Here is a 19,573-nt window from a genome sequence, read left to right on the forward strand (position 1 = left end):
TAACGTTCTTCACTGTCCATTATGCCACCAATCTTGGTGTCATCTGCAAACTTACTAACCATGCCTCCTATATTCTCATCCAAATCATTAATATAAATGACAAACAACAGTGGACTCAGCACTGATCCCTGAGGCACACCGCTGGTCACAGGCCTCCAGTTTGAAAAGCAACCCTCTACAACCACCCTCTGGCTTCTGTCAAGAAGCCAATTTTGTATCCATTTTGCTACCTCACCCTGGATCCCGTGAGATTTAACCTTATGCAACAACCTACCATGCGGTACCTTGTCAAAGGCCTTGCTAAAGTCCATGTAGACAACATCAACTGCACTGCCCTCATCCACCTTCTTGGTTACCCCTTCAAAAAACTCAATCAAATTTGTGAGACATGATTTTCCACTCACAAAGCCATGCTGACTGTCCCTAATCAGTCCCTGTGTCTCTAAATGCCTGTAGATCCTGTCTCTCAAAATACCTTCTAACAATTTACCCACCACAGATGTGAGGCTCACTGGCCTGTAGTTCCCAGGCTTTTCCCTGCAGCCCTTTTTAAACAAAGGCACAACATTTGCCATCCTCCAATCTTCAGGCACCTCACCTGCGATTATCGATGATTCAAATATCTCTGCTTGGGGACCTCTCTCTCTCTGTCTCTGCCTCTGCCTCTGTCTCCCTCTCTCTCTGTCTCTCTCTCTCTCTGTCTCCCTCTCTCTCTGTCTCTCTCTCTCTCTGTCTCCCTCTCTCTCTGTCTCTCTCTCTCTCTGCCTCTCACTCTGTCTCTGCCTCTGTCTCTGTCTCCCTCTGTCCCTCTGTCTCTTTTTGTCTCTCCCTATCTGTCTCTCTCTCTCTCTCTGTCTGTCTCCCTCGTTCTGTCTCTCTCGCTCTGTCTCTCTCACTCTAACTCTCTCTGCCTCTCACTCCTTCTGTCTCTCTCTCTCTCACTCTCTCTGTCTCCCTCTCTTTCTGTCTCTCACTCTGTCTCTCTCTCTGTCTGTCTCTCTCTCTGTCTTTCTCTCTCTCTGTCTCTCTCTCTCTCTGTGTCTCACTCTCTCTGTCTCTCACTCTCTGTCTCTCTCTCTGTCTCTCTCTCTGTCTCTCACTCTCTGTCTCTCTCTCTGTCTCTCTCTCTGTCTCTCTCTCTCTCTCTCCCTCTCTGTCGCTCACTCTCTCTCCAGGTGGGTAACTCACCACAGCAGAATGACGATGGTTACAATTAACCCCACGACGACAGCTCCCAGAATGAAATAGGCCACTTGTTCTCCAGTATCTGAAGCGAGGCAATTAATTAAAGCACAGGTTAGCCAGAGCTCCAATCAGAATAACATCCTCACATCATCGATAACTTTCAGAGGAAAAGAAGCAGAGACAGAGATCCAGTGAGTTAGACCCACACTGGGAGCACCGTGCACAGTTCCAGTCTCCGTATCCCTCGGTTAGACCACACTGGGAGCACCATGCACAGTTCCAGTCTCTGTATCCCTCGGTTAGACCACACTGGGAGCACCGTGCACAGTTCCAGTCTCCGTATCCCTCGGTTAGACCACACTGGGAGCACCGTGCACAGTTCCGGTCTCCGTATCCCTCGGTTAGACCACACTGGGAGCACCGTGCACTGTTCCAGTCTCCGTATCCCTCGGTTAGATCACACTGGGAGCACCATGCACAGTTCCAGTCTCCGTATCCCTCGGTTAGATCACACTGGGAGCACCGTGCACAGTTCCAGTCTCCGTATCCCTCGGTTAGACCCACACTGGGAGCACCGTGCACAGTTCCAGTCTCCGTATCCCTCGGTTAGACCACACTGGGAGCACCGTGCACAGTTCCAGTCTCCGTATCCCTCGGTTAGACCCACACTGGGAGCACCGTGCACAGTTCCAGTCTCCGTATCCCTCGGTTAGACCCACACTGGGAGCACCGTGCACAGTTCCAGTCTCCGTATCCCTCGGTTAGACCACACTGGGAGCACCGTGCACAGTTCCAGTCTCCGTATCCCTCGGTAGACCCACACTGGGAGCACCGTGCACAGTTCCGGTCTCCGTATCCCTCGGTTAGACCACACTGGGAGCACTGTGCACAGTTCCAGTCTCCGTATCCCTCGGTTAGACCACACTGGGAGCACCGTGCACAGTTCCAGTCTCCGTATCCCTCGGTTAGACCACACTGGGAGCACCGTGCACAGTTCCGGTCTCCGTATTCCTCGGTTAGACCACACTGGGAGCACCGTGCACAGTTCCAGTCTCCATATCCCTCGGTTAGACCACACTGGGAGCACCGTGCACAGTTCCGGTCTCCCTATCCCTCGGTTAGACCCACACTGGGAGCACCGTGCACAGTTCCAGTCTCCGTATCCCTCGGTTAGACCACACTGGGAGCACCGTGCACAGTTCCGGTCTCCGTATCCCTCGGTTAGACCACACTGGGAGCACTGTGCACAGTTCCAGTCTCCCTATCCCTCGGTTAGACCACACTGGGAGCACCGTGCACAGTTCCAGTCTCCCTATCCCTCGGTTAGACCACACTGGGAGCACCGTGCACAGTTCCAGTCTCCGTATCCCTCGGTTAGACCACACTGGGAGCACCATGCACAGTTCCAGTCTCCCTAACCCTCGGTTAGACCACACTGGGAGCACCGTGCACAGTTCCGGTCTCCGTATCCCTTGGTTAGACCACACTGGGAGCACCCTGCACAGTTCCAGTCTCCGTATCCCTTGGTTAGACCCACACTGGGAGCACCGTGCACAGTTCCAGTCTCCGTATCCCTCGGTTAGACCACACTGGGAGCACCGTGCACAGTTCCAGTCTCTGTATCCCTCGGTTAGACCTCACTGGGAGCACCGTGCACAGTTCCGGTCTCCGTATCCCTCGGTTAGACCTCACTGGGAGCACCGTGCACAGTTCCGGTCTCCCTATCCCTCGGTTAGACCTCACTGGGAGCACCGTGCACAGTTCCAGTCTCCATATCCCTCGGTTAGACCACACTGGGAGCACCCTGCACAGTTCCGGTCTCCATATCCCTCGGTTAGACCCACACTGGGAGCACCGTGCACAGTTCCAGTCTCCGTATCCCTCGGTTAGACCACACTGGGAGCACCGTGCACAGTTCCAGTCTCCCTATACCTCGGTTAGACCACACTGGGAGCACCGTGCACAGTTCCAGTCTCCATATCCCTCGGTTAGTCCACACTGGGAGCACCGTGCACAGTTCCAGTCACCGTATCCCTCGGTTAGACCACACTGGGAGCACCGTGCACAGTTCCGGTCTCCGTATCCCTCGGTTAGACCCACACTGGGAGCACCGTGCACAGTTCCGGTCTCCGTATCCCTCGGTTAGACCCACACTGGGAGCACCGTGCACAGTTCCGGTCTCCGTATCCCTCGGTTAGACCACACTGGGAGCACCGTGCACAGGTCCAGTCTCCGTATCCCTCGGTTAGACCACACTGGGAGCACCGTGCACAGTTCCGGTCTCCCTATCCCTCGGTTAGACCACACTGGGAGCACCCTGCACAGTTCCGGTCTCTGTATCCCTCGGTTAGACCACACTGGGAACACCGTGCACAGTTCCGGTCTCCGTATCCCTCGGTTAGACCACACTGGGAGCACCGTGCACAGTTCCGGTCTCCGTATCCCTCGGTTAGACCACACTGGGAGCACCGTGCACAGTTCTGGTCTCCGTATCCCTCGGTTAGACCACACTCGGAGCACCGTGCACAGTTCCAGTCTCTGTATCCCTCGGTTAGTCCACACTGGGAGCACCGTGCACAGTTCCAGTCTCCCTATCCCTCGGTTAGACCACACTGGGAGCACCGTGCACAGTTCCGGTCTCCGTATCACTCGGTTAGACCACACTGGGAGCACCCTGCACAGTTCCGGTCTCCGTGTCCCTCGGTTAGACCACACTGGGAGCACCGTGAACAGTTCCAGTCTCTGTATCCCTCGGTTAGACCCACACTGGGAGCACCGTGCACAGTTCCAGTCTCCGTATCCCTCGGTTAGACCACACTGGGAGCACCGTGCACAGTTCCGGTCTCCCTATCCCTCGGTTAGACCACACTGGGAGCACCCTGCACAGTTCCGGTCTCTGTATCCCTCGGTTAGACCACACTGGGAGCACCGTGCACAGTTCCGGTCTCCGTATCCCTCGGTTAGACCACACTGGGAGCACCGTGCACAGTTCCGGTCTCCGTATCCCTCGGTTAGACCACACTGGGAGCACCGTGCACAGTTCTGGTCTCCGTATCCCTCGGTTAGACCACACTCGGAGCACCGTGCACAGTTCCAGTCTCTGTATCCCTCGGTTAGTCCACACTGGGAGCACCGTGCACAGTTCCAGTCTCCCTATCCCTCGGTTAGACCACACTGGGAGCACCGTGCACAGTTCCGGTCTCCGTATCACTCGGTTAGACCACACTGGGAGCACCGTGCACAGTTCCGGTCTCCGTGTCCCTCGGTTAGACCACACTGGGAGCACCGTGAACAGTTCCAGTCTCTGTATCCCTCGGTTAGACCCACACTGGGAGCACCGTGCACAGTTCCAGTCTCCGTATCCCTAGGTTAGACCACACTGGGAGCACCGTGCGCAGTTCCAGTCTCCGTATCCCTCGGTTAGACCACACTGGGAGCACCGTGCACAGTTCTGGTCTCCGTATCCCTCGGTTAGACCACACTGGGAGCACCGTGCACAGTTCCAGTCTCCGTATCCCTCGGTTAGACCACACTGGGAGCACCGTGCACAGTTCCAGTCTCCGTATCCCTCGGTTAGGCCACTCTCAGAGCACCGTGCACAGTTCTGGTCTCCGTATCCCTCGGTTAGACCACACTGGGAGCACCGTGCACAGTTCCAGTCTCCGTATCCCTCGGTTAGAGCCACACTGGGAGCACCGTGCACAGTTCCAGTCTCCGTATCCCTCGGTTAGACCACACTGGGAGCACCGTGCACAGTTCCAGTCTCCGTATCCCTCGGTTAGACCCACACTGGGAGCACCGTGCACAGTTCCAGTCTCCGTATCCCTCGGTTAGACCACACTGGGAGCACCGTGCACAGTTCCAGTCTCCGTATCCCTCGGTAGACCCACACTGGGAGCACCGTGCACAGTTCCGGTCTCCGTATCCCTCGGTTAGACCACACTGGGAGCACTGTGCACAGTTCCAGTCTCCGTATCCCTCGGTTAGACCACACTGGGAGCACCGTGCACAGTTCCAGTCTCCGTATCCCTCGGTTAGACCACACTGGGAGCACCGTGCACAGTTCCGGTCTCCGTATCCCTCGGTTAGACCACACTGGGAGCACCGTGCACAGTTCCAGTCTCCATATCCCTCGGTTAGACCACACTGGGAGCACCGTGCACAGTTCCGGTCTCCCTATCCCTCGGTTAGACCCACACTGGGAGCACCGTGCACAGTTCCAGTCTCCGTAACCCTCGGTTAGACCACACTGGGAGCACCGTGCACAGTTCCGGTCTCCGTATCCCTCGGTTAGACCACACTGGGAGCACCGTGCACAGTTCCAGTCTCCCTATCCCTCGGTTAGACCACACTGGGAGCACCGTGCACAGTTCCAGTCTCCCTATCCCTCGGTTAGACCACACTGGGAGCACCGTGCACAGTTCCAGTCTCCGTATCCCTCGGTTAGACCACACTGGGAGCACCATGCACAGTTCCAGTCTCCCTAACCCTCGGTTAGACCACACTGGGAGCAACGTGCACAGTTCCGGTCTCCGTATCCCTTGGTTAGACCACACTGGGAGCACCCTGCACAGTTCCAGTCTCCGTATCCCTTGGTTAGACCCACACTGGGAGCACCGTGCACAGTTCCAGTCTCCGTATCCCTCGGTTAGACCACACTGGGAGCACCGTGCACAGTTCCAGTCTCCGTATCCCTCGGTTAGACCACACTGGGAGCACCGTGCACAGTTCCGGTCTCCCTATCCCTCGGTTAGACCACACTGGGAGCACCCTGCACAGTTCCGGTCTCCGTATCCCTCGGTTAGACCACACTGGGAGCACCGTGCACAGTTCCGGTCTCCGTATCCCTCGGTTAGACCACACTGGGAGCACCGTGCACAGTTCTGGTCTCCGTATCCCTCGGTTAGACCACACTCGGAGCACCGTGCACAGTTCCAGTCTCTGTATCCCTCGGTTAGTCCACACTGGGAGCACCGTGCACAGTTCCAGTCTCCCTATCCCTCGGTTAGACCACACTGGGAGCACCGTGCACAGTTCCGGTCTCCGTATCACTCGGTTAGACCACACTGGGAGCACCGTGCACAGTTCCGGTCTCCGTGTCCCTCGGTTAGACCACACTGGGAGCACCGTGAACAGTTCCAGTCTCTGTATCCCTCGGTTAGACCAACACTGGGAGCACCGTGCACAGTTCCAGTCTCCGTATCCCTAGGTTAGACCACACTGGGAGCACCGTGCGCAGTTCCAGTCTCCGTATCCCTCGGTTAGACCACACTGGGAGCACCGTGCACAGTTCTGGTCTCCGTATCCCTCGGTTAGACCACACTGGGAGCACCGTGCACAGTTCCAGTCTCCGTATCCCTCGGTTAGGCCACTCTCAGAGCACCGTGCACAGTTCTGGTCTCCGTATCCCTCGGTTAGACCACACTGGGAGCACCGTGCACAGTTCCAGTCTCCGTATCCCTCGGTTAGACCAACACTGGGAGCACCGTGCACAGTTCCAGTCTCCGTATCCCTCGGTTAGACCACACTGGGAGCACCGTGCACAGTTCCAGTCTCCGTATCCCTCGGTTAGACCCACACTGGGAGCACCGTGCACAGTTCCAGTCTCCGTATCCCTCGGTTAGACCACACTGGGAGCACCGTGCACAGTTCCAGTCTCCGTATCCCTCGGTAGACCCACACTGGGAGCACCGTGCACAGTTCCGGTCTCCGTATCCCTCGGTTAGACCACACTGGGAGCACTGTGCACAGTTCCAGTCTCCGTATCCCTCGGTTAGACCACACTGGGAGCACCGTGCACAGTTCCAGTCTCCGTATCCCTCGGTTAGACCACACTGGGAGCACCGTGCACAGTTCCGGTCTCCGTATCCCTCGGTTAGACCACACTGGGAGCACCGTGCACAGTTCCAGTCTCCATATCCCTCGGTTAGACCACACTGGGAGCACCGTGCACAGTTCCGGTCTCCCTATCCCTCGGTTAGACCCACACTGGGAGCACCGTGCACAGTTCCAGTCTCCGTAACCCTCGGTTAGACCACACTGGGAGCACCGTGCACAGTTCCGGTCTCCGTATCCCTCGGTTAGACCACACTGGGAGCACCGTGCACAGTTCCAGTCTCCCTATCCCTCGGTTAGACCACACTGGGAGCACCGTGCACAGTTCCAGTCTCCCTATCCCTCGGTTAGACCACACTGGGAGCACCGTGCACAGTTCCAGTCTCCGTATCCCTCGGTTAGACCACACTGGGAGCACCATGCACAGTTCCAGTCTCCCTAACCCTCGGTTAGACCACACTGGGAGCACCGTGCACAGTTCCGGTCTCCGTATCCCTTGGTTAGACCACACTGGGAGCACCCTGCACAGTTCCAGTCTCCGTATCCCTTGGTTAGACCCACACTGGGAGCACCGTGCACAGTTCCAGTCTCCGTATCCCTCGGTTAGACCACACTGGGAGCACCGTGCACAGTTCCAGTCTCTGTATCCCTCGGTTAGACCTCACTGGGAGCACCGTGCACAGTTCCGGTCTCCGTATCCCTCGGTTAGACCTCACTGGGAGCACCGTGCACAGTTCCGGTCTCCCTATCCTTCGGTTAGACCTCACTGGGAGCACCGTGCACAGTTCCAGTCTCCATATCCCTCGGTTAGACCACACTGGGAGCACCCTGCACAGTTCCGGTCTCCATATCCCTCGGTTAGACCCACACTGGGAGCACCGTGCACAGTTCCAGTCTCCGTATCCCTCGGTTAGACCACACTGGGAGCACCGTGCACAGTTCCAGTCTCCCTATACCTCGGTTAGACCACACTGGGAGCACCGTGCACAGTTCCAGTCTCCATATCCCTCGGTTAGTCCACACTGGGAGCACCGTGCACAGTTCCAGTCACCGTATCCCTCGGTTAGACCACACTGGGAGCACCGTGCACAGTTCCGGTCTCCGTATCCCTCGGTTAGACCCACACTGGGAGCACCGTGCACAGTTCCGGTCTCCGTATCCCTCGGTTAGACCCACACTGGGAGCACTGTGCACAGTTCCGGTCTCCGTATCCCTCGGTTAGACCCACACTGGGAGCACCGTGCACAGTTCCGGTCTCCGTATCCCTCGGTTAGACCACACTGGGAGCACCGTGCACAGTTCCAGTCTCCCTATACTTCGGTTAGACCACACTGGGAGCACCGTGCACAGTTCCAGTCTCCGTATCCCTCGGTTAGACCACACTGGGAGCACAGTGCACAGTTCCGGTCTCCCTATCCCTCGGTTAGACCACACTGGGAGCACCCTGCACAGTTCCGGTCTCTGTATCCCTCGGTTAGACCACACTGGGAGCACCGTGCACAGTTCCGGTCTCCGTATCCCTCGGTTAGACCACACTGGGAGCACCGTGCACAGTTCCGGTCTCCGTATCCCTCGGTTAGACCACACTGGGAGCACCATGCACAGTTCCAGTCTCCGTATCCCTCGGTTAGACCACACTGGGAGCACCGTGCACAGTTCTGGTCTCCGTATCCCTCGGTTAGACCACACTCGGAGCACCGTGCACAGTTCCAGTCTCTGTATCCCTCGGTTAGTCCACACTGGGAGCACCGTGCACAGTTCCAGTCTCCCTATCCCTCGGTTAGACCACACTGGGAGCACCGTGCACAGTTCCGGTCTCCGTATCACTCGGTTAGACCACACTGGGAGCACCGTGCACAGTTCCGGTCTCCGTGTCCCTCGGTTAGACCACACTGGGAGCACCGTGAACAGTTCCAGTCTCTCTATCCCTCGGTTAGACCCACACTGGGAGCACCGTGCACAGTTCCAGTCTCCGTATCCCTAGGTTAGACCACACTGGGAGCACCGTGCGCAGTTCCAGTCTCCGTATCCCTCGGTTAGACCACACTGGGAGCACCGTGCACAGTTCTGGTCTCCGTATCCCTCGGTTAGACCACACTGGGAGCACCGTGCACAGTTCCAGTCTCCGTATCCCTCGGTTAGACCACACTGGGAGCACCGTGCACAGTTCCAGTCTCCGTATCCCTCGGTTAGGCCACTCTCAGAGCACCGTGCACAGTTCTGGTCTCCGTATCCCTCGGTTAGACCACACTGGGAGCACCGTGCACAGTTCCAGTCTCCGTATCCCTCGGTTAGACCACACTGGGAGCACCGTGCAGTTAGAAGTTATTTTACCATTTTCAGTCAGAGTGCTGGGTGGGCGGGAAACTGGGGGAGTTTCAAATCTGCCTTTTTAAATGGTATAAAGTTGCAGCATGCTGCCGTGCAGAGGACCTGGCTTTCCCTGTGCAAGAATCACAAGAAAGTAGAAAGAAACTTCAGCAAAGAGTAAGGAGGCTAAAAGGGGTCACAAAAAGTCATTGGCCAGCAGAATTAAGGAAAATCCCAAGGCTTTTTATACATATATAAAGAGCAAGAGGGGAGCCAGGGAGAGGGTTGGCCCACTCAAGGACAGGGGAGGGAATCTATGCGTGGAGCCAGAGAAAATGGGCGAGGTATTAAATGAGTACTTTGCGTCAGTATTCACTAAAGAGAAGGACTTGGTGGATGATGAGTCTGGGAAAGGATGTGTAAATAGTTTGAGTCATGTTGAGATCAAAAAGGAGGTGGTATTGGGGTTCTTGAGAAACATTAAGGGAGACAAGTCCCCAGGGCCTGATGGGATATACCCCAGGATACTGAGAGAAGCAAGGGAGGAAATTGCTGGGGCCTTGAGAGAAATCTTTGTATCCTCACTGGCTGCAGGGGAGGTCCCAGAGGATTGGAGAATAGCCAATGTTGTTCCTTTGTTTAAGAAGGGTAACGAGGATAATCCAGGTAATTACAGGCCGGCGAGCCTTACATCAGTGGTAGGGAAATTATTGGATAGGATTCTTCGAGACAGGATTTATTCCCACTTGGAAATAAGTGGACGTATTAGCGAGAGGCAACATGGTTTTGTGAAGGGGAGGTCATGTCTCACTGACTTGATCGAGTTTTTTGAGGAAGTGACGAAGATGATAGATGAGGGTAGGGCAGTGGATGTTGTTTACATGGACTTCAGTAAGGCCTTTAACAAGGTCCCTCATGGCAGACTGGTGCAGAAGGTGAAGTCGCATGGGATCAGAAGTGAGCTGGCAACGTGGAGACAAAACTGGTTCGGTCAAAGAAGACAGAGGGTAGCAGTGGAAGGGTGTGTTTCTGAATGGAGGGCTGTGAAAAGTGGTGTTCCTCAGGGATCAGTGCTGGGACCTTTGCTGTTTGTAATATATATAAGATGCACGGTGTTACGGGTAATGTATTAGCATGGATAGAGGATTGGTTAACGAACAGAAAGCAAAGAGTGGGGGGAAATGGGTGTTTTTCTGGTTGGCGATCAGTGACTAGTGGTGTGCCTCAGGGATCAGTGTTGGGACCGCAATTGTTTACGATTTACACAGATGATTTGGAGTTGGGGACCAAGTGTGGTGTCAAAATTCACAGATGACACTAAGATGAGTGGCAGAGCAAAGTGTCCAGAGGATACTGAAAGTCTGCAAAGGGATATAGATAATCTAAGTGAGTGGGCGAGGGTCTGGCAGAGGGAGTACAATGTTGGTAAATGTGAGGCCATCCATTTTGGTAGGAATAACAGCAAAATGGACTTTTATTTAAATGGTAAAAAATTGCAGCATTCTGCTGTGCAGAGGGACCTGGGTGTCCTTGTGCAGGAATCTCAAGGAGTTGGTTTGCAGGTGCAGCAGGTAATTAAGAAGGCAAATGGAATTTTGTCCTTCATTGCTCGAGGGATGGAGTTTAAAAATAGCGAGGTTATGTTGCAGCTGTATAAGGTGCTGGTGAGGCCACACCTGGAGTACTGTGTACAGTTTTGGTCTCCTTACTTGAGAAAGGATATACTGGCACTGGAGGGGGTGCAGAGGAGATTCATTCAGTTGATTCCGGAGTTGAGAGGGTTGGCTTATGAGGAGAGACTGAGTTGACTGGGCTATACTCATTGGAGTTCAGAAGAATGAGGGGAGATCTTATAGAAACATGTAAGATTATGAAGGGAATAGATAAGATAGAAGCAGGGAAGTTGTTTCCACTGGCGGGTGAAACTAGAACTAGGGGGACATAACCTCAAAATAAGGAGAAGCCGATTTAGGACTGAGTTGAGGAGGAACTTCTTCACACAAAGGGTTGTGAATCTGTGGAGTTCCCTGCCCTGTGAAGCAGTTGAGGCTGCCTCATTGAATGTTTTTAAGGCAAGGATAGATAAATTTTTGAACAGTAAAGGAATTAAGGGTATGGTGAGTGGGCGGGTAAGTGGAGCTGAGTCCACGAAAAGATCAGCCATGATCTTATTGAATGGCGGAGCAGGCTCGAGGGGCCAGATGGCCCACTCCTGCTCCTAGTTCTTATATTCTTATAAATGATTTGGAGGAAAATGTAACTGGTTTGATTAGTAAGTTTGCGGACGACACAAAGGTTGGTGGATTTGCGGATAGCGATGAGGACCATCAGAGGATACAGCAGGATATAGATCAGTTGGAGACTTGGGCGGAGAGATGGCAGATGGAGTTTAATCCGGACAAATGTTTGGTAATGTATTTTGGAAGGTCTAATACAGATAGGAAATATACAGTAAATGGCAGAACCCTTAAGAGTATTGATAGGCAAAGGGATCTGGGTGTACAGGTACACAGGTCACTGAGAGTGGCAATGCAGGTGGAGAAGGTAGTCAAGAAGGCATACGGCATGCTTGCCTTCATCGGCCGGGGCATTGAGTATAAAAATTGGCAAGTCATGTTGCAGCTTTATAGAACCTTAGTTAGGCCGCACTTGGAATATAGTGTTCAATTCTGGTCGCCACACTACCAGAAGGATGTGGAGGCTTTGGAGAGGGTACAGAAAAGATTTACCAGGATGTTGCCTGGTATGGAGGGCATTAGCTATGAGGCGAGGTTGGAGAAACTTGGTTTGTTCTCACTGGAGCGACGGAGGTTGAGGGGAGACCTGATAGAAGTCTACAAGATTATGAGGGGCATGGACAGAGTGGATAGTCAGAAGCTTTTTCCCAGGGTGGAAGAGTCAATTACTGGGGGCACAGGTTTAAGGTGCGAGGGTCAAAGTTTAAAGGAGATGTACGAGGCAGATTTTTTACACAGAGGGTGGTGGGTGCCTGGAATTTGTTGCCGGGGGAGGTATTGGAAGCAAATATGATAGTGAGTTTTAAGGGGCGTTTTGAAAAATACATGAATAGGATGGGAATGGAGGGATATGGTCCCCAGAAGGGGAGGGGGTTTTAGTTCAGTCGGGCAGCATGGTCGGTGCGGGCTTGGAGGGCCGAAGGGCCTGTTCCTGTGCTGTAATTTTCTTTGTTCTTTGTAGGAGTTGGTTTACAGGTGCAGCAGGTAATTAAGAAGGCAAATGGAATTTTGTCCTTCATTGCTGGAGGGATGGAGTTTAAAAACAGCGAGGTTATGTTGCAGCTGTATAAGGTGCTGGTGAGGCCACACCTGGAGTACTGTGTACAGTTTTGGTCTCCTTACTTGAGAAAGGATATACTGGCACTGGAGGGGGTGCAGAGGAGATTCACTCGGTTGATTCTGGAGTTGAGAGGGTTGGCTTATGAGGAGAGACCGAGCAGTCTGGGGCTATACTCATTGGAATTCAGAAGAATGAGGGGAGATTTTATCGAAACATATAAGATTATGAAGGGAATAGATAAGATAGAAGCAGGGAAGTTGTTTCCACTGGCAGGTGAAACTAGAACTAGGGGGCATGGCCTCAAAATAAGAGGAAGCAGATTTAGGACTGAGTTGAGGAGGAACTTCTTCACACAAAGGGTTGTGAATCTGTGGAGTTCCCTGCCCAGAGAAGCAGTTGAGGCTACCTCATTGAATGTTTTTAAGGCAAGGATAGATACATTTTTGAACAGTAAAGGAATTAAGGGTTATGGGGAGCGGGTGGGTAAGTGGAGCTGAGTCCACGGAACGATCAGCCATGATCTTATTGAATGGCAGGGCAGGCTCGAGGGACCGGATGGCCCACTCCTGCTCTGAGTTCTTATGTTCTTATGTTCTCTTGGGCGTGTTTTCAGTTCCCCCACCGCCCCCATACACACTCTGCTTGCAACAATGTCAGTCAGCCTGTTGCTCGCTGCAGAAGCCTGTGGACAGGGCTTAACGTGCCTGAAAGCCTGCAGAGGGAGGCAGTGCACACGCGCTTTAGCAGGAGCAGGGGTCTGGCAGACGAGACAGAGAGCATCCACTGGCCCCTCCCCCCACTGGCCCCTCCGCTGCTGGCCCCTCCCCCGCTGGCCCCTCCCCCCACTGCCCCCTCCCCCACTGGCCCCTCCCCCGCTGGCCCCTCCCCCCGCTGGCCCCTCCCCTCACTGGCCCCTCCCCCACTGGCCCCTCCCCCACTGGCCCCTCCCCTAACTGGCCCCTCCCCTCACTGGCTCCTCCCCCCACTGGCCCCTCTCCCATTACCTTCGCCCACTGGCACGGCCCAGTGGGCATTGTCCAGGTGCCAGGGTGGCACTGCCAATCTGGCACTGCCCCAGGAGCGCTCCCCCTTGCCCTTGGCTCGCCAGGGCCCTCAATGGCCTCTGGTTCCACCGGCAAGTCAACAGCTCACCATTCATGGGGATATCAACTCCTCGCCGGAGAGAACATTCCCGGCGAGGTTATTAAGGGGGACAGATCCGATGGACTGAGCGCCAGGCTGCCTAATGGTATGTAAATGCTTCTTTAAATGAATTTCAATTAATTAACCAGTCTCCCGCCCATTTCCGGCAAGACACTGACTGTGTCGGAAATACGGTGCTCATAAATTGGCACCAATCGCGCTCAGCGCTTTGCGTCCGAATTTCCCACCGTGTCGCACCCAAAATTGGGAGCAACGCGATGGTAAAACCGTGGCCATAGTCTCTGTATCCCTCTGTTAGACCACACTCGGAGCACCGTGCACAGTTCCCAAGGGGAGTAGGGGAGAGTGTGGGACTCACTCCCACGGGGAGTGGGGAGAATGTGGGACTCGCTCCCATGGGGAATGGGGAGAGTGTGGGACTCGCTACCACGGGGAGTGGGGAGAATGTGGGACTCGCTCTCGCGGGGAGTGGGGAGAATGTGGGACTCGCTCCCACGGGGAGTGGGGAGAGTGTGGGACTCGCTCCCACGGGGAGTGGGGAGAATGTGGGACTCGCTCCCACGGGGAGTGGGGAGAGTGTGGGACTCACTCCCACGGGGAGTGGGGAGAGTGTGGGACTCGCTACCACGGGGAGTGGGGAGAGTGTGGGACTCACTCCCATGGGGAGTGGGGAGAGTGTGGGACTCACTCCCATGGGGAGTGGGGAGAGTGTGGGACTCACTCCCATGGGGAGTGGGGAGAATGTGGGACTCGCTACCACGGGGGAGTGGGGAGAGTGTGGGACTCGCTCCCACGGGGAGTGGGGAGAGTGTGGGACTCGCTCCCACGGGGAGTGGGGAGAGTGTGGGACTCGGTCCCACGGGGAGTGGGGAGAGTGTGGGACTCGCTCCCACGGGGAGTGGGGAGAGTGTGGGACTCACTCCTACGGGGGAGTGGGGAGAGTGTGGGACTCGCTCCCACGGGGAGTGGGGAGAGTGTGGGACTCGCTCCCACGGGGAGTGGGGAGAGTGTGGGACTCGCTCCCACGGGGAGTGGGGAGAGTGTGGGACTCGCTCCCATGGGGAGTGGGGAGAGTGTGGGACTCGCTCCCACGGGGAGTGGGGAGAGTGTGGGACTCGCTCCCACGGGGAGTGGGGAGAGTGTGGGACTCGCTCCCACGGGGAGTGGGGAGAGTGTGGGACTCGCTCCTACGGGGGAGTGGGGAGAGTGTGGGACTCGCTCCCACGGGGAGTGGGGAGAGTGTGGGACTCGCTCCCACGGGGAGTGGGGAGAGTGTGGGACTCGCTCCCACGGGGAGTGGGGAGAGTGTGGGACTCGCTCCCACGGGGAGTGGGGAGAGTGTGGGACTCGCTCCTACGGGGGAGTGGGGAGAGTGTGGGACTCGCTCCCACGGGGAGTGGGGAGAGTGTGGGACTCGCTCCCACGGGGAGTGGGGAGAGTGTGGGACTCGCTCCCACGGGGAGTGGGGAGAGTGTGGGACTCGCTCCCACGGGGAGTGGGGAGAGTGTGGGACTCGCTCCCACGGGGAGTGGGGAGAGTGTGGGACTCGCTCCCACGGGGAGTGGGGAGAGTGTGGGACTCGCTCCCATGGGGAGTGGGGAGAGTGTGGGACTCGCTCCCACGGGGAGTGGGGAGAGTGTGGGACTCACTCCCATGGGGAGTGGGGAGAGTGTGGGACTCGCTACCACGGGGGAGTGGGGAGAGTGTGGGACTCGCTCCCACGGGGAGTGGGGAGAGTGTGGGACTCGCTCCCACGGGGAGTGGGGAGAGTGTGGGACTCGCTCCCACGGGGGAGTGGGGAGAGTGTGGGACTCGCTCCCACGGGGAGTGGGGAGAGTGTGGGACTCGCTCCCACGGGGAGTGGGGAGAGTGTGGGACTCGCTCCCACGGGGAGTGGGGAGAGTGTGGGACTCGCTCCCAGGGGGAGTGGGGAGAGTGTGGGACTCACTCCCACGGGGAGTGGGGAGAGTGTGGGACTCGCTCCCACGGGGAGTGGGGAGAGTGTGGGACTCACTCCCACGGGGAGTGGGGAGAGTGTGGGACTCGCTCCCACGGGGAGTGGGGAGAGTGTGGGACTCGCTCCCACGGGGAGTGGGGAGAGTGTGGGACTCGCTCCCACGGGGAGTGGGGAGGATGTGGGACTCGCTCCCGCGGGGAGTGGGGAGAATGTGGGACTCGCTCCCACGGGGAGTGGGGAGAATGTGGGACTCGCTCCCACGGGGAGTGGGGAGAATGTGGGACTCGCTCCCACGGGGAGTGGGGAGAATGTGGGACTCGCTCCCACGGGGAGTGGGGAGAGTGTGGGACTCGCTCCCACGGGGAGTGGGGAGAGTGTGAGACAGTCACATGAATCCTCTCTCCTACCATCCAAAATGTCCGCCCCCAAACATGAGGCTGTGGAAAGTCCACGGGCTGATAAGAAGGTGGAGGAAGCAGGCTCACTTACTACTGAGATGCTTCCGAAAGCAAATCAACTCAGTGTAACAGCAATCGAGGTCCTCGCACGTGGTGAGATTCAACATAACATCTATTCCAGCACAGAGTTCAGAGGAGCTGGGGTCACCACACACTGAAACAGAGAAAATATCCATCAGAGTAAAGCTCCCTCTACACTGTCCCCCATCAAACACTCCCAGGACAGGTACAGCACGGGGTTAGATACAGAGTAAAGCTCCCTCTACACTGTCCCCCATCAAACACTCCCAGGACAGGTACAGCACGGGGTTAGATACAGAGTAAAGCTCCCTCTACACTGTCCCCATCAAACACTCCCAGGACAGATACAGCACGGGGTTAGATACAGAGTAAAGCTCCCTCTACACTGTCCCCATCAAACACTCCCAGGACAGGTACAGCACGGGGTTAGATACAGAGAAAAGCTCCCTCTGCACTGTCCCCATCAAACACTCCCAGGACAGGTACAGCACGGGGTTAGATACAGAGTAAAGCTCCTTCTGCACTGTCCCCATCAAACACTCCCAGGACAGGGACAGCACGGGGTTAGATACAGAGTAAAGCTCCCTCTACACTGTCCCCCATCAAACACTCCCAGGACAGGTACAGCACGGGGTTAGATACAGAGAAAAGCTCCCTCTACACTGTCCCCCATCAAACACTCCCAGGACAGGTACAGCACGGGGTTAGATACAGAGTAAAGCTCCCTCTACACTGTCCCCATCAAACACTCCCAGGACAGGGACAGCACGGGGTTAGATACAGAGTAAAGCTCCCTCTACACTGACCCCATCAAACACTCCCAGGACAGGTACAGCACAGGGTTAGATACAGAGTAAAGCTCCCTCTACACTGTCCCCATCAAACACTCCCAGGACAGGTACAGCACGGGGTTAGATACAGAGTAAAGCTCCCTCTACACTGTCCCCATCAAACACTCCCAGGACAGGTACAGCACGGGGTTAGATACAGAGAAAAGCTCCCTCTGCACTGTCCCCATCAAACACTCCCAGGACAGGTACAGCACGGGGTTAGATACAGAGTAAAGCTCCTTCTGCACTGTCCCCATCAAACACTCCCAGGACAGGGACAGCACGGGGTTAGATACAGAGTAAAGCTCCCTCTACACTGTCCCCCATCAAACACTCCCAGGACAGGTACAGCACGGGGTTAGATACAGAGTAAAGCTCCCTCTACACTGTCCCCCATCAAACACTCCCAGGACAGGTACAGCACGGGGTTAGATACAGAGTAAAGCTCCCTCTACACTGTCCCCATCAAACACTCCCAGGACAGGGACAGCACGGGGTTAGATACAGAGTAAAGCTCCCTCTACACTGACCCCATCAAACACTCCCAGGACAGGTACAGCACAGGGTTAGATACAGAGTAAAGCTCCCTCTACACTGTCCCCATCAAACACTCCCAGGACAGGGACAGCACGGGGTTAGATACAGAGTAAAGCTCCCTCTACACTGTCCCCATCAAACACTCCCAGGACAGGTACAGCACGGGGTTAGATACAGAATAAAGCCACACTGTGGGAAGGATGTGATTGTTCTGGAGTGGGTGCAGAGGAGATTCACCAGGACGGTGCCGGGGCTGGAGTGTTCCAGCTATGAAGAGAGGCTGGTTCGGCTGGGGCTGTTTTCCTTGGAGCAGAGAAGGCCGAGGGGGGACCTGATCGAGGTGTACACAATTATGAGGGACATAGATCGAGGAGATAGGAAGAAACCTTTCCCCTTAGTGAAGGGGTCAATAACCAGGGGGCAGAGATTTAAGGGAAGGGGCAGGAGATTTAGAGGGGATTTGAGGAGAAACCATTTCACCCAGAGGGTGCTGGGAATGTGGAACTCGCAGTCTGAAAGGGTGGCAGAGGCAGGAACTCTCACAACGATTCAGAAGTGTTTAGATGAGCACTTGAAACACCATCGCACCCAGTACGGAGCACGTGCTGGACAGAGGGATTAGAATAGACAGGCGTTTGATGGACAGCACAGACATGATGGGCCGATGGGTCTCTTTCTGTTTGGGAAAACTCCACGACTGTCATTCCGCCTTGACATTTGTACACCACATGGGATTACAGCGGGTTCAAGATGGCGACTCACCCACCACCTTCTCAAGGGGCAATTAGGGATGGGTAATAAATGCTGACCGACTCAACGACACCCAGAAGAATGGTAAAAACCCAACAATTCAGAAGGAGGCCAGTTGGCCCAAGAGCTGGCACCGATAACAATCCCACACAGGCCCCATCACCATAACCCCACACCTTTACCCTGCTCATCTCCTGACACTACGGGACAATTTAGCACGGCCAATCCACCTCACCAGCACGTCTTTCAGACTGTGGGAGGAAACCAGAGCACCCGGAGGAAACCCACGCAGACACGGGGAGAATGTGCAAACTCCACACAGACAGTGACCCGAGGCCGGGATTGAACCCGGGTCCCTGGCGCTGTGAGGGAACAGCGCAAACCACCCTGCCGACCTCTAAACACCCTGAGAATGAATGGTGAAGCAATGAAGAATTGACTCACCTTTCCTCTGAAAAAGTCGTGAGAGGCCGTTACCTCCATCCGAACCTGGAGGGAAGGTGAGATCGGTCAAAGAATGTGTCAGCGAGTCAAAACCTCCCAAACCCCTTCCCGCTCACTCCCACTGTATACAATCCCAATCCCCTTCCCGCTCACTCCCACTGTACACAATCCCAATCCCAAACCCCTTCCCGCTCACTCCCACTGTACACAATCCCAATGGACCCAAACCCCTTCCCGTTCACTCCCACTGTACACAATCCCAATGGACCCAAACTCCTTCCCGTTCACTCCCACTGTACACAATCCCAATCCCAAACCCCTTCCCGTTCACTCCCACTGTACACAATCCCAATCCCAAACCCCTTCCCGTTCACTCCCACTGTGCACAATCCCAATGGACCCAAACCCCTTCCCATTCACTCCCACTGTGCACAATCCAATCCCAAACCCCTTCCCATTCACTCCCACTGTGCACAATCCCAATCCCAAACCCCTTCCCGTTCACTCCCACTGTACACAATCCCAATGGACCCAAACCCCTTCCCGTTCACTCCCACTGTACACAATCCCAATGGACCCAAACCCCTTCCCGTTCACTCCCACTGTACACAATCCCAATGGACCCAATCCCCTTCCCGCTCACTCCCACTGTACACAATCCCAATCCCAAACCCCTTCCCGCTCACTCCCACTGTCCACAATCCCAATGGACCCAAACCCCTTCCCATTCACTCCCACTGTACACAATCCCAGTGGACCCAAACCCCTTCCCGCTCACTCCCACT

At 55.6% G+C, this 19,573-nt stretch overlaps 1 long non-coding RNA gene across 1 annotated transcript in view; it reads right to left on the reverse strand.

The window, feature by feature from the left end:
- LOC144487595 (uncharacterized) overlaps positions 1 to 18,891 on the reverse strand; it is a 32,316-nt gene extending 13,425 nt beyond the window's left edge. The window contains exons 1-3 of the long non-coding RNA XR_013496438.1: positions 18,789 to 18,891; positions 16,238 to 16,360; positions 1,189 to 1,267 (exon numbers count right to left, since the gene is read on the reverse strand). This is a non-coding gene — a long non-coding RNA (uncharacterized LOC144487595). The remainder of the gene's footprint in view (positions 1 to 1,188; positions 1,268 to 16,237; positions 16,361 to 18,788) is intronic.
- Positions 18,892 to 19,573: the final 682 nt, after the last annotated feature.

The sequence above is a fragment of the Mustelus asterias genome, unplaced genomic scaffold (genome assembly GCF_964213995.1).
Source record: "Mustelus asterias unplaced genomic scaffold, sMusAst1.hap1.1 HAP1_SCAFFOLD_909, whole genome shotgun sequence".
Lineage (NCBI taxonomy): Eukaryota > Metazoa > Chordata > Chondrichthyes > Carcharhiniformes > Triakidae > Mustelus > Mustelus asterias.